Source organism: Phaethon lepturus, unplaced genomic scaffold (genome assembly GCF_000687285.1).
Source record: "Phaethon lepturus isolate BGI_N335 unplaced genomic scaffold, ASM68728v1 scaffold46195, whole genome shotgun sequence".
Lineage (NCBI taxonomy): Eukaryota > Metazoa > Chordata > Aves > Phaethontiformes > Phaethontidae > Phaethon > Phaethon lepturus.
Window position 1 is genome coordinate 38,201 of NW_010539318.1, and position 11,906 is coordinate 50,106.

The 11,906-nt window shown below is 39.0% G+C and overlaps 1 pseudogene across 1 annotated transcript; it reads right to left on the minus strand.

Annotated features, from left to right (window-relative positions):
* Positions 1-416: 416 nt before the first annotated feature.
* Positions 417-11,596, minus strand: LOC104620783 (annotated as a pseudogene). Its single transcript, XR_738033.1, has 6 exons — positions 11,555-11,596; positions 10,768-10,882; positions 9,268-9,439; positions 7,758-7,990; positions 4,363-4,516; positions 417-2,711 (listed from the first exon to the last, which is right to left on the minus strand). The product of XR_738033.1 is annotated as a transcription factor 12-like (transcript).
* Positions 11,597-11,906: the final 310 nt, after the last annotated feature.

Consider the following 11,906-nt stretch of genomic DNA (forward strand, 5'->3'; position numbering starts at 1 on the left):
CGTAGATGCATCAGTCAATTCAGAAGTAACTCAACACTGAACTTCAATGTGCAAAAGGGACTTCGATCTTAGAAACCTAACTTAAGGACAGGCAAAGCAAAGGAACAAGATGTAGCAGGAGGCACATGCTGACAGGATCAGCTTCTCCTCCCTGTTTGCTATTTGCCTGTGCAATCCCTTTCTGCACAGCAGCAAATGCAGGTTAGGTACTGTTCCTCCTCAGCTTGCTGGGAATTTCTGTATTGGCTTCACGGCAAATAGCAACAATGCTTCAAGCAACAAGTTGTGCCTGCAACTTAAACGGTGTACCTTGAGAATGTATGTTAGGTTTTATTCAGGTAAAGGCTGGAGTGATTTTTGCTGGTGTTTTTCAAGCAACACATGACCTCTGAGGAGAAATTTAAAAAACTCACTGATTTACCATGTTAAAAAAAGATGGCACATTTATTGCTACATAAATGTTATATACATAGTGTTTTCTGTTACATTGACAGAAATTTTTTTGAACTTCTTGCTGCTGGTTGGAAAGGTTTATCAGCAATACCTTGAAATTTGACACAGGGTACAAATCTGCAATAAACCAACAATGGAAACTGGAGAACAAGATGAGAAGCAATTCATCTCGGACAATTAGCTCTTACAATACTCCATAGGTACTACACGGTATGCTAGAACCCTACTATGGTCTTACAATGCTATTGTAAATTTCTGATATTAATGAACAGGTTATGGTAAATAACCCTACATTTTTACTACCTAATATAGTAAAATAAAGTAAGAAACTTTTTACTGAAAACTTTTTTGATTTCAAAAATCTAGAAAGAGTAATATTTAGAATTCAAGAAATTTTCTTACAAGATTATTGTATAAAAGACTAGCTACAGTGAAAAATAAGCCAAATGTTTTTTTCTTTCTATTTTATGAAGGAAAGCTTCTGGGCATACTGCAAAGTCTAATATAGCCAAAAAGACAACAAGCTTAGAAGGAAAAAGGCCAGGCAGTGGCACGTGATCACTTTCACACGTCATAAGCAACAAATTTGTTTAGCTGATAAACACTGAAATGAAGAACAAGGCCACAGATATAATCAGGTGTTATTTGATGATATATGCAAATTAAAGTAATAGAAATGAGTCCACTAATTCCACAAACTGTTTTGTTAGGAACCATCCAAAACATGAGCTTAAATTCATTAGTTTATTTTAACAATCCATCTTTTGTTCTTCCAAATGAAATGACTTCATAAAAATTACTGGTTTGTTCCTGTTTTGTGTGTGAACCAATTGCCAGTGATGAAAGATGCACTATATAAACAATAGCTCAGACAACCTTGGCTGAGGAAATTTCCTCCCATGGTCATTGCAGTGGAAGACAGTTTCCATGGAAGTTCAAAAGGATTTTAACCATTTCAACACATCTGTGACAAAGGAATACTTATGGACACTGTTCTGGTAGAGAAACATTGAAAGGTTTAATGCTAATATGGCTTGGGAGGGGGCATTAGTTTGCATTTGATTCACACTATTTTTTTTTTTCTCCACTGACAAGCCATACAAAGATGACAAGATAATTAATGTATACAGTAAGAAAAAACTGGTGACCATTGCTCTTATACTCCATTATGTAAGGAAGCCCACCTTACTGGTGGCTATATCATCACACTACCTGCCATGGTGAATTTAGGATTTTACTATTCACCAAAATTACAGCCTGAAAAAAATCTCCTTTGTATTTTAATGCATTTTGTGCTTACGTACAGCTAACACTTTACATGTACTATATGTAGTACTTACTGCTCGGAAAACAAAGCAACTCTAACAAAGTAGATTCTCCCCACCCAATTTACACTTCACGTTACAAGCTTTACTATGAAGCCTAGAAGCCTAAAAAGGTTTTGTTTATAATTAGAAAAAAAAAAAAGTTTGAGGAAAGTCTGAGGGAAAATAAAAATCACTTCTTAAATCCAAGAGATGTTATGGTCACAGTATTGCTCCTGCCTGCAGCCTTCACGAGGGCTCTTCCCGGCTTGAAGCATGGAGCTCAGTATGGAAGGGTACCTATGACCATAACTGTTCAGGTTACCAGAGACCAAAAATAACATAAAAAAAGCTATACCAAAGAATAGTTTCCTATTGCATGGAAAACACTAGTCATATGGCAAAAGGAGAGGAAAGGACAACAAAAGACTTTTCCCTTCCTTTTTTAAGACACTAATAGGTATGCTGGGAATGCTACGGGTCGACGGTTGTCACTGCTTTGTTCTCTGAATGTGAACAGCTTTAGTAAATGCTGGCATCCAGCTGAAGTTTTATCAGCTTTTAACATGTTAACTTTTCCCTTTATATGTAGACCTTTACAGTTCCATAACAATAAATAAAATTTGTAGTTACAATGCATTTGTCAATTCAGTTTAGGCACAAGGCAACTTCCACAATGAGTGGAGAGATCACAACAGTCTCTGATTGTGCAGAAGCGACACACTGCTTGCAACAGAATGATATGTTCAGAGCATTTCATGGGCTGAAATTCAATCTGAAGATCTTGTATCTTCAATCCTGATGCAGGTGTTGACCAGTAGCTTTGATCATAAGATTGCATTTGGGTTTCTTTGCTTCAAGTGTTTTCTCCTGTCAGGTTTGTGTCTTCATATAATGTTAGTTGTCTGTGTCCTTGTGAAGAAAGGTCACCTTCTGTGTATCCTGCCAATAGTTCTGGAATTCTGGAAAGAAATTTGGGAGAAGAGAAGGGGGTATTAGGAAAAGAATCAGTAAGAAGCATAATACCAACACTAGAGAACTAATTTAAACTGTGTCTTACGGCTTTTTCAGTCAGTTAAGTGCAAAAGAAAGTGACACGGAGAGGCCTTGAAATACCTTCTTCCCAGAGATACCCATACTGAAGAAGATGGCTGAACAGTTTAGTATCAGGAACATTCTATTAGGACTCTCTGGATATGGGAGCAGGAATAATCTGCAAATCTCAGACCTTTGATTTGTGTTTGACTTTGTTCTCTAAGAAGCAGGAGATGGTACCTAGCTTGATCTCTGCTGTTGAAGGTACGCATTGCCATATACCTAATGAGCCTATACAGACTTTTCACATCAATGTCACACTTCAGTCATCTCACAAAGTTATTACTATTAAAAAAGCAAAGATATAGTAAACTTTTGACAGTGGCTTATCATATTAATATGGCAAGAACAGACTGTAATGTCTGCTGTAAATCAAGAATTATCTGACAACCTAGCAGTAGCCTATTGCTCTGGTATGAAACAAAACACATTCAAGAAATTCAAAGGACTTTGTTTTCCTAAAAAGAAAAGCCATTTTGTTTATGAAGATAGAAGCTGCCTTTACAGGATGGGGAAAAAAGTACTGACTCGAGTAAGGTTTGCTTTAAATGCCATTTTGCTGCTTTCTAAGGAACACTGGGGAATAATAAACATCCATGGGATACATTCTGGCAAGATGCATGCCTTTACCTTAAGATAAAATAGAAACAAAACAGTCTAGGCACACAACAACAAACCTCCCAAAACGTGAAATTTCGTAAAGTTGCCGATAAAAGTCAGGGCATTGAACTCTCTTTGAAAGTGGCAACAGTTCTGCTGTTTTGAAAGACATGGAATACCCAGAATTTTTTCTTCTCAAAATCAAGTTTTCCCTAATTATTTAAAAAACCCAATGAACAAACAACATGTAATAAACCCAGAAGACTAAAATTCCTGTAAGGCTTCCCCATCAGCACGTCTTAAATGAACTATCGTGTATTGGACTAGATGGGGCTTTTGGAAACACCAGTTTATCTTGCAAAGCTGAAAACATTACTTTTAAAATCTTAACTATCTTCACTAATACAGATTGTGAATTAAGATAGTTAGCAATGATGTGAGTTAGAATGCCTGGCCTTATGCTAGAGAGCAAAACTCTTTGAGATGAGAAGTCTTTCTAACTGTTTGTATCAGCACTAGGAAACAATGCATGGATTTTTAAATGAACTAATGTGATACTTAGACCATTTAAAGATGTGTAATTCATCTCTATTATGCTTGGCTTGTCTAGCGAGCTGTTAACCGTTTCTCTAATGTCATGCCAAGAAGGCCACCTGAGCCAAGAGATGCAGCCATGGGCAACAAGGCATGGAAATGAAGAGACCTAAATGACAATTTCTTGGGGGGTTGTTTTATAAACTAAACAAATTGGCATGCTTTCGCTTATGCTCAGAGATACGGAAGTACTTAGAGCATGAAGAAGTTCAGTGCTAGTGGCAGCTCAGTAACTAAGACTAAACAGATGTACATGTCCCAAATTTTAGCCAATAAAAAGAAAGAAGAGCCATTCCCCTCTAGACAAGACACATACCTGGCTGGTGTTCACATATGACCCATAGGGTTGGTAGTTTCACTCAGACCAGGGTGGCTTCCTGGGTGTGGTGTTGGCGGCTCTGCCGATACGGCAGAAACTTTTTCTTCTTCCCTTCTCTTAAGGCAGGCTGCTTTAGGGTTTAGGTTTCGTTCTGTAACAGAAAAATTATTCTTAACATCCCATACGCTGGTAACCAAGGGGAGTATCGACACATTGACCACTGTAGTAAAAATAGCTATGCAGCTTCCCTCTTCTAACTACTTATGCCGCTGTGTTAAAATGCAGGTGTACAAAGGTGCAGACAAGCACTACTGAAAAGCTTACCAGGCATCTTCTAAACTGGTATTTAAAAAAAACAAAAACACAAAAAACTGAAACAGCAACAACAAAACAAACAATCAAAAAAAACAAACTCCCAAACTTTACTATCTGCCTACATACATACACCTTCAAAAACTTTAAAGTGCCTCCCTAGTCACCAGAGGTTGCTGAAGTGCAAAATGAGAACTGTCTATTATTTACTACGTAATAAAACAGAGATTTCTGTGTTTCGTCGGTATGCTGAAGTCATACCAACCCTACTGACATCACACTAGTTTTAGGAATGCTACTGCTGCTTTCTTCACCTTAAGTATTAGCCTGCTGTTAGAACAGGTAGGAGGTAGAATGTTCTAAGTCAATTGTTCTTTTCACAACCTCAAGTCTGTGAACTCATCTTGTGCCCATCTCGCTTAAATCAAAACAGTATGATGACAGCCACACAGAGCAGATGGATTTTTTTTTTTTAAACCACACTTCTTCTCACATTACAGTCAGTACTTTATAATAGCTAGTTGTGGACCAGCTATCAAGATACCTCCATCAATATGTTTCCACTTCCCCAATTAGCTTCAATAAATGTCAATTTGGATCTAGTTTTTAAATGATGACAGTTCCTAAAAGTCAACTGTTTCTGTTCTTCAAAACAGCTTTTAACGAATCAGAATAGAAATAATGTAAATTGCAATGGCCAAAAATACAGGCAAGAAGTGTGTAATATATTCTACCAACGCATGTTGAATTTAATCAACATTTTGAGGTATTTTTCTAGCTGTCAGTGAATTCTGTTTTGCAGTTTAAGATTGCAGATAACATTTTAACTGTAAGGAGACTGCCAAAACTGAACAGACAGCACAAGCCCCTCTCTTGCACCGCACAGGCGCCCCTCTAGTAATTGTAGTTTGCTGGCATTTTACAAGGGGTAGGATCTAGCTAATCCGGCAGAGGCAATTTTGGACGGACTTTATAATTCTGCTTTCACCCAAGTCATTATCAACAGCCTCCTACTGCATTTCCTAAGGATGACCGCTCCCAAAGAGTCTAACAGAAAAAAAACTGCTAACTTTTCTTATCACAGTTTTCTTTGTTTAACTGTGGCTTGCCTTGAAGTTTTAAAGAAGATTTAATTACGTGGAAACTTTGAAAGGAAGTTTATTTACAGTGATTTAGGAAATGGAGATAAAAATGCTAGCCTACAGTTCGAGCTTAAAATCTGCAATGTTTCATTTTGAATAGTACCAATCACAAAATGAGAAGCTTCATGACCAGCAGAGAGAGGGAATTGTTTATGCAATTAGGTAATGCACTGGTGAGAGCTCCTCTGGCCGCCCCTCAAAGCTCCGGTCACTCACTTTCAGGAACAGGCGCAAAGACAGACAGGCGAGATAGAATGGGGAACACAGCCTCTCTCCCAAGAGGCATGGTGTGCTTGGGATAGGCTTCCTCAAATGCACAGAGAACAGAAGGGGAGATGTAAATGTGAGGCAGGAAAAGCTCTCAATTTACACTGCCTGTAGAATAGGTCCAATTCAACTGTTAAGTACATTTAGAAAAAGACTTCTACCACAGACAGAAGCTTCGGAAGCAACCTCTGACCAAGGCAAAAGTGGTTTTATTCATTTTCACGCAGAGCTTTCTGTGGATTACAGATTCTGTGACAGCAGGGACATGGACTTGATGGTTTTTAAACATTAAAAAACACGCTTGATTAATGTTAATCTGACGACTTCATCATATTCAACCTTATCTTCCAGATTACGGCAAACATTTTCAGACCAAAACAATTCCCAAGAACAAGGTCTCAGAGGTGCTAAAAGGGCTTTACCACAGCACTAGTTGGTAGCATCTCATCTGCACAGTAACTAGTTGCTCTCTATGCTGTGGAAGGGCTCTGACTGGAGACCATGCCTGCCTGTATTAAAAACTGAGTTAATAAAACTCTGCCTGAAAACACAGTATCTCATCCCTACTCTGAGGTGCATAAGCTTGTGTTATTAATTTTGTCACTTTCAATAAACTTTGAACAATTGCTTTGATCTCTTGGGGCAAATGCAAGCAACAAATTAGGAAATGGAAGTAAAAACAAGGTGCACAAAAATAAAACATTGACATCATTCAGCGGCATCAGTGATTCAAGGATGTAGCACGTTAAGCCAGTATGACCACTGACACCATCCACATCTGAAGACTTTCCAGTCACTTGATGTACTTCCATCAGTGAGACACCAAGGAAGACGGTTATTCACCGGTCCAAAAGAGCAAAGCATGAGGACGCTCACCCATTTCAGTGCCAGCTACACAGAACGGAATAGAACAGAACAGGCTGTTTCAGTTGGAAGGGACCCTCAATGATCATCTAGTCCAACTGCCTGATCAGTTCAGGGCTGACCAAAAGGTAAAGCAAGGTTGCCGCAGAACTTTAACATGTCTTTGACACAAGTTTAAAGGGAGACTAAAGTCAACTGTAGCTTCACCAACACAGGAGACTAGAACAGTTGAAGAACTAAACATGGTTCCTACAGCTATCTTTCCTTAAGAGTGAACTGCACAAAGAATTCTTCCTTCTGCACCTACCAACAGGCCTATTATTTGTTTCCTGGAAAAAATTTAAAGGAATCAGGGGAAGAAAATACATGCAAAAGCAGCCCTGATTCAACTAAAATAGAAATAGGTTTCCTTCCTCCTCCCCAGTATAAGATTAATGCAAAACCCTAAGTAAACACAGTTAGAGTCACTGCATTTTAATATTTCAGTTACGGGGGTTCATCTTAGAATACATCTCTTACATGTCAATATTTTAATAATCAATTTACCTTGAAAAAACAGGTGAAAAGATGGTTAATTGCACAGGGGGGAAAAAAAGAAAGATCAAAGTATAAACCTAACACCACCCCTTTATTGTTTTTCTTTTAAAAGGCAATTCTTTGCTTTTCCTAAAGAACTTCAACATCATTACACAACAGCAAATATTTAGTAAACTTGTGCATCTAGTCATGCGGATTTCTAGAGACCGACACTGTTCCATGAGAAAAACTACACTGCAAACTGCCACAGCACAACGATAGGCTACTAACCTCTCACTTGCTGCTCTAGACTGAGGATGACTGCCACAGCCTGGTGAAGAATAAGCAGTTTCGTCTGTGGTTTTTCACTCTTCAGGTGAAGCTGACACATACGGCCAAGTTCTTTAAATGCCTCATTAATATCTCGTACGCGCAAACGTTCTCTAGCGTTATTTGCCATTCTCCTCTCCTTTTCTCTTTCTATTTTCTGCTCTGGGTTTAAATCCTCATCTTCATTAGTACTGCTGCAAGAAAGTATAAATAAGAGTATATTGAAATATCACTGACGTTTCAAAGAAGCGATCCTGCTGCTGGTTCGAAATCTTCAGTTCATGAAATTAAACTTCTTCACATTTAATCTACTTCATATTGAAGTATATCTGAACAACTAAGGAAGTGTTAGATACCAATGCTTAACTGTTCAAGGTAATTCCTGCTGTTCTTGCCTTTTCCTGAAAATAAATACTAAATGGTTTCTGCCTGAAGAATATCCACAGAGTATCGTCTACAGATGGCAAACACCTCTAGGAAGAGCAGTGGCAATGCACTGCCCCTTGAAGGAAAAGATGTGCCCAAACTACCCCTTCACTCAAATCACTGACGAATGTTCAAATAGTGAAGAGAGAACTCAGCCACCTTGTCAGGTGAAGAATAAATCATTTTCAACAGATAGTTTTTGTTAGTTTCCAATATATCAGCTTATGTAAAAAGGCATTCAAGTAATTTTCAATTTAACGTGCCTATTAAAAACTTCTAGTTTTGTTAGACACCTTCGTGGCCAATTTTAGAAATATTTTTTCTTCTAATACCCAGTGTAGGGCTAACCAGTTATATTTAGAATTCTTGTATCACTTCACATGACTATATTAAATTGCATACCCTTTTTTTTTTTAATACAGGACTGTCCAACTAAGTCTAAAACTGTGCAAAACCTCTGCTCTACTAAAACAAACACACTAAAATGCCGTTAGACACATGTGATGGTATAGACTCCGCTGCCTGCAGTTGCAAAGTTCTGTTTACTGTTGTCTCAAATATCACTGTTTGGGTCAGGCCTATCGGGCAGATCCAGAAGCATTTTACCAGTGTCAACTCCAGGTTTTTTATCTGTGGCCTGCGAGGGGGAAAAGTGTTTAAAAAGAGTATTTACCGATCGTATTCACCCCGGCCTCTGGGTTATCAGGCTCTCCATCACTACTGGCTCACATTTAGAAGCGCAGCCCTGGCCCAGAAACAAAGTATAACAAATCTCTAACATTCTCCCATCCTCTGTGCTGGGCAGGGCCCTCAAAATCTTTTACTATTTATTTGTACAGGCAGATATTTTCAGGTGATTGTCCCAGAACATCCTCTATCTTGCATGTGAATAGATACAAATACTGTAAACTATCTATTTCAGCTGCCTATTAATACATGCACTGAGGTAACACAAAAGCATTGAAATAAATTTATCAAACTTAAGGAAAACATGCTACAGAGCATTAATGAAGCACAAATTCTCTAGGTCACATCAGCAACCCACCTTGTTCTGCCTCTAGATGAGACCTTGATATCCTTCTGGGAGGACTCATCATCTGATTTCATGTCATCCGATGAGGGGGGTTCATGTATATTTTCATCCTTCTCCTTATGTTCAGACTTGATTTCTGTTGGACCTATAGCCACAGACTGGCTCTGTAAGCCACCTGGCAATGCTGCAAGCAACCAGAGATCAGTATGAGCATTATGGGAGTGAAATACTTCAGACAATCTCAAGCAGATACTGTCGATGGAAGGTCAGAGCCTAGCAGAAGTCTGGGAAGACAACAGGAAGAACTACCACTCTGGCAAGAGAAACCCTGGTAAAACTGCTGTACCTGGGTCCAGCTCTGGAGCCCTCAGCACGGGAAAGACACAGACCTGTTGGAGCGGGTCCAGAGGAGGCCGCAGAACTGATCGGAGGGATGGAACCCCTCTCCTATGAGAACAGGCTGAAAGAGTTAAGGTTGTTCAGCCTGGAGAAGAGAAGGCTCCAGGGAGACCTTATTGCAGCCTCCAGTACTTACAGGGGGCTTACGAGCAAGATGGGGACAGACTTTTTAGCAGGGCCTGTAGCAACAGGACAAGGAGTAATGGCTTTAAACTAAAAGAAAGCAGATTTCATCTAGACAGAAGGAAAAAATTTTTCACAATGAGGGTGGAAACGCTGGCACAGGTTGCCCAGGGAGGTGGTTGATGCCCCATCCCTGGGGTTTCCATCCCTGGAAACATTCAAGGTCAGGTTGGACGGGGCTCTGAGCAACCTGGTCAAGATGTCACTGCTCACTGCAGAGGGCTGGATTAGATGACCTTTAAAGGTCCCTTCCAACCCAAAGATTCTATGTGTCATGGGTTGTAAAGGGATCATAATTCATAGAGCAGCTTGATCAGTAACAGCTTAATCTAAGAAAGACACTGTTAAAGACAAAAGGACATTTAGCAAAGTAAGGAAATTTGCACCTCACGTCCACGCTGCAAACCTGAGGGCAGAGCTGCTCTAACATTGAGGCTTGGGCTTAGGCCAAATGTGCAACACACACATCCCTAAATGGTGCAAGCATGCTAACAAGTAAGCTGACTTCTGTCTTCTACAGCTTGCTGCTTTAAGCTAAAACTTGAAGGAACTGTAAACACTTGTGTGGAACAACTTCCTTTTATTGGCTAGGCCAAAATCTGGCCTCAGCTCACTCTGCAACCCTCCCGGCTGATTCGGAAACAGCTGCAGTACTGCAAATGGCATTAAGGCTCCTTAAGCCGAAACAATGTGGCTGTAACGCAGAGTCTTCTGCTGAAACTATATTGGGACAAGTCTGACACAGGGATGCCCTCAAAATTGTTGCAGGAATCCTTAAAGTGGTGGTTTACAGGGTTTATAATGAATTTTTATTTCTCAACACTATCTGTGTCCCTGTCCCAGGGTTGATCCAAGTTTACCAGACTTACAGCCTCCCTGGCTCTGGATTATTGCAGACCCTGTTCAACATTTCAATTGCTGGAAAGTTACCTCTGTAGCTTTCTTGTGTTTTATGATTTAGTTCTGTGCTCTGAGCAGAAACTGTACTGGGAAGAACTGAATGGTTGCTGTTGAGGCTGACACTTTCTTCCCGATGAGTCCCAACCTAAAGCAAAGCAAAGCAAAGATTCCTATTAAAGATGTGATTCAAAGAAACAGTCCAAAAATAGAATTTTAAAAGACTTAAAGTATTTGCTGGATTAGAGACCCGAGTTAAAGTTCTAGCTCAGTAAAGATTTAGTCGAAAGATGCTGTTGCACTAAACCACTTGATTACACCATACCGGATTAAGCTGTGTTTCATGTAGCGACCAACACCTGTTTGGAGTAACAAAGCAACCTATCAAAAGGGTTTTTAGTATTTTCACACAGAACAGTAAAGAATTTTCTCTTTGATTTATACCTGAGGGGTATGAGACTTGATTAACCTTCGATTGCTTTAAACAAATAAAACTGAATTTCAGCTCTAGTACTTATAACATTTTGATCCTTAAAAGAAAAATGTAGGGAATAATGGTCTTCACCACGTGTGAAAGGTGTGTATACTGCCCCACACTCACATATACAGATATACACACACATATATTTATGAAACATAAATAACATCTTCTCACTTCTTGTTTGCTGAAACAGGATTAAGAACTGGATCTAATATCAAAATACTATTTTATTCACTTTAGTAATTCTCTCTCATTGTCCTCCTTTCTCAACTAAATACATTTAGTCCCATTACAGAACCTTATCATACAAAAATAATCCAGGCATCTAACTATTCTTACCACCTCTCTCTGTATTTCCTCATCTGCTCCTTCATAATACATCACGATTACATTTCTAAGCAGCAAGCACTGAGATGAAAAGTCTTTTAAAAAATTCTAATTTTGCATAAGCTTGAATTAACAATTCTTATGTAAGACAGCTATGAGTGCGCATACCTAGCTTGAAGAGGCAAATTCGTTAAGAACCTGCTGCTCAATACAGACTATGGTTATCAATGCAAACCTCTATTAAAAAAAAAGGCTTTTGTTTGAAAAAGGAAGATGTAAAGACACACTGCCTGTATTTAAATAATTTGGAACACTGACCATTTAAAGCTTTTGATTCCTAAAGACACAAAAGTCCTTTAGATAT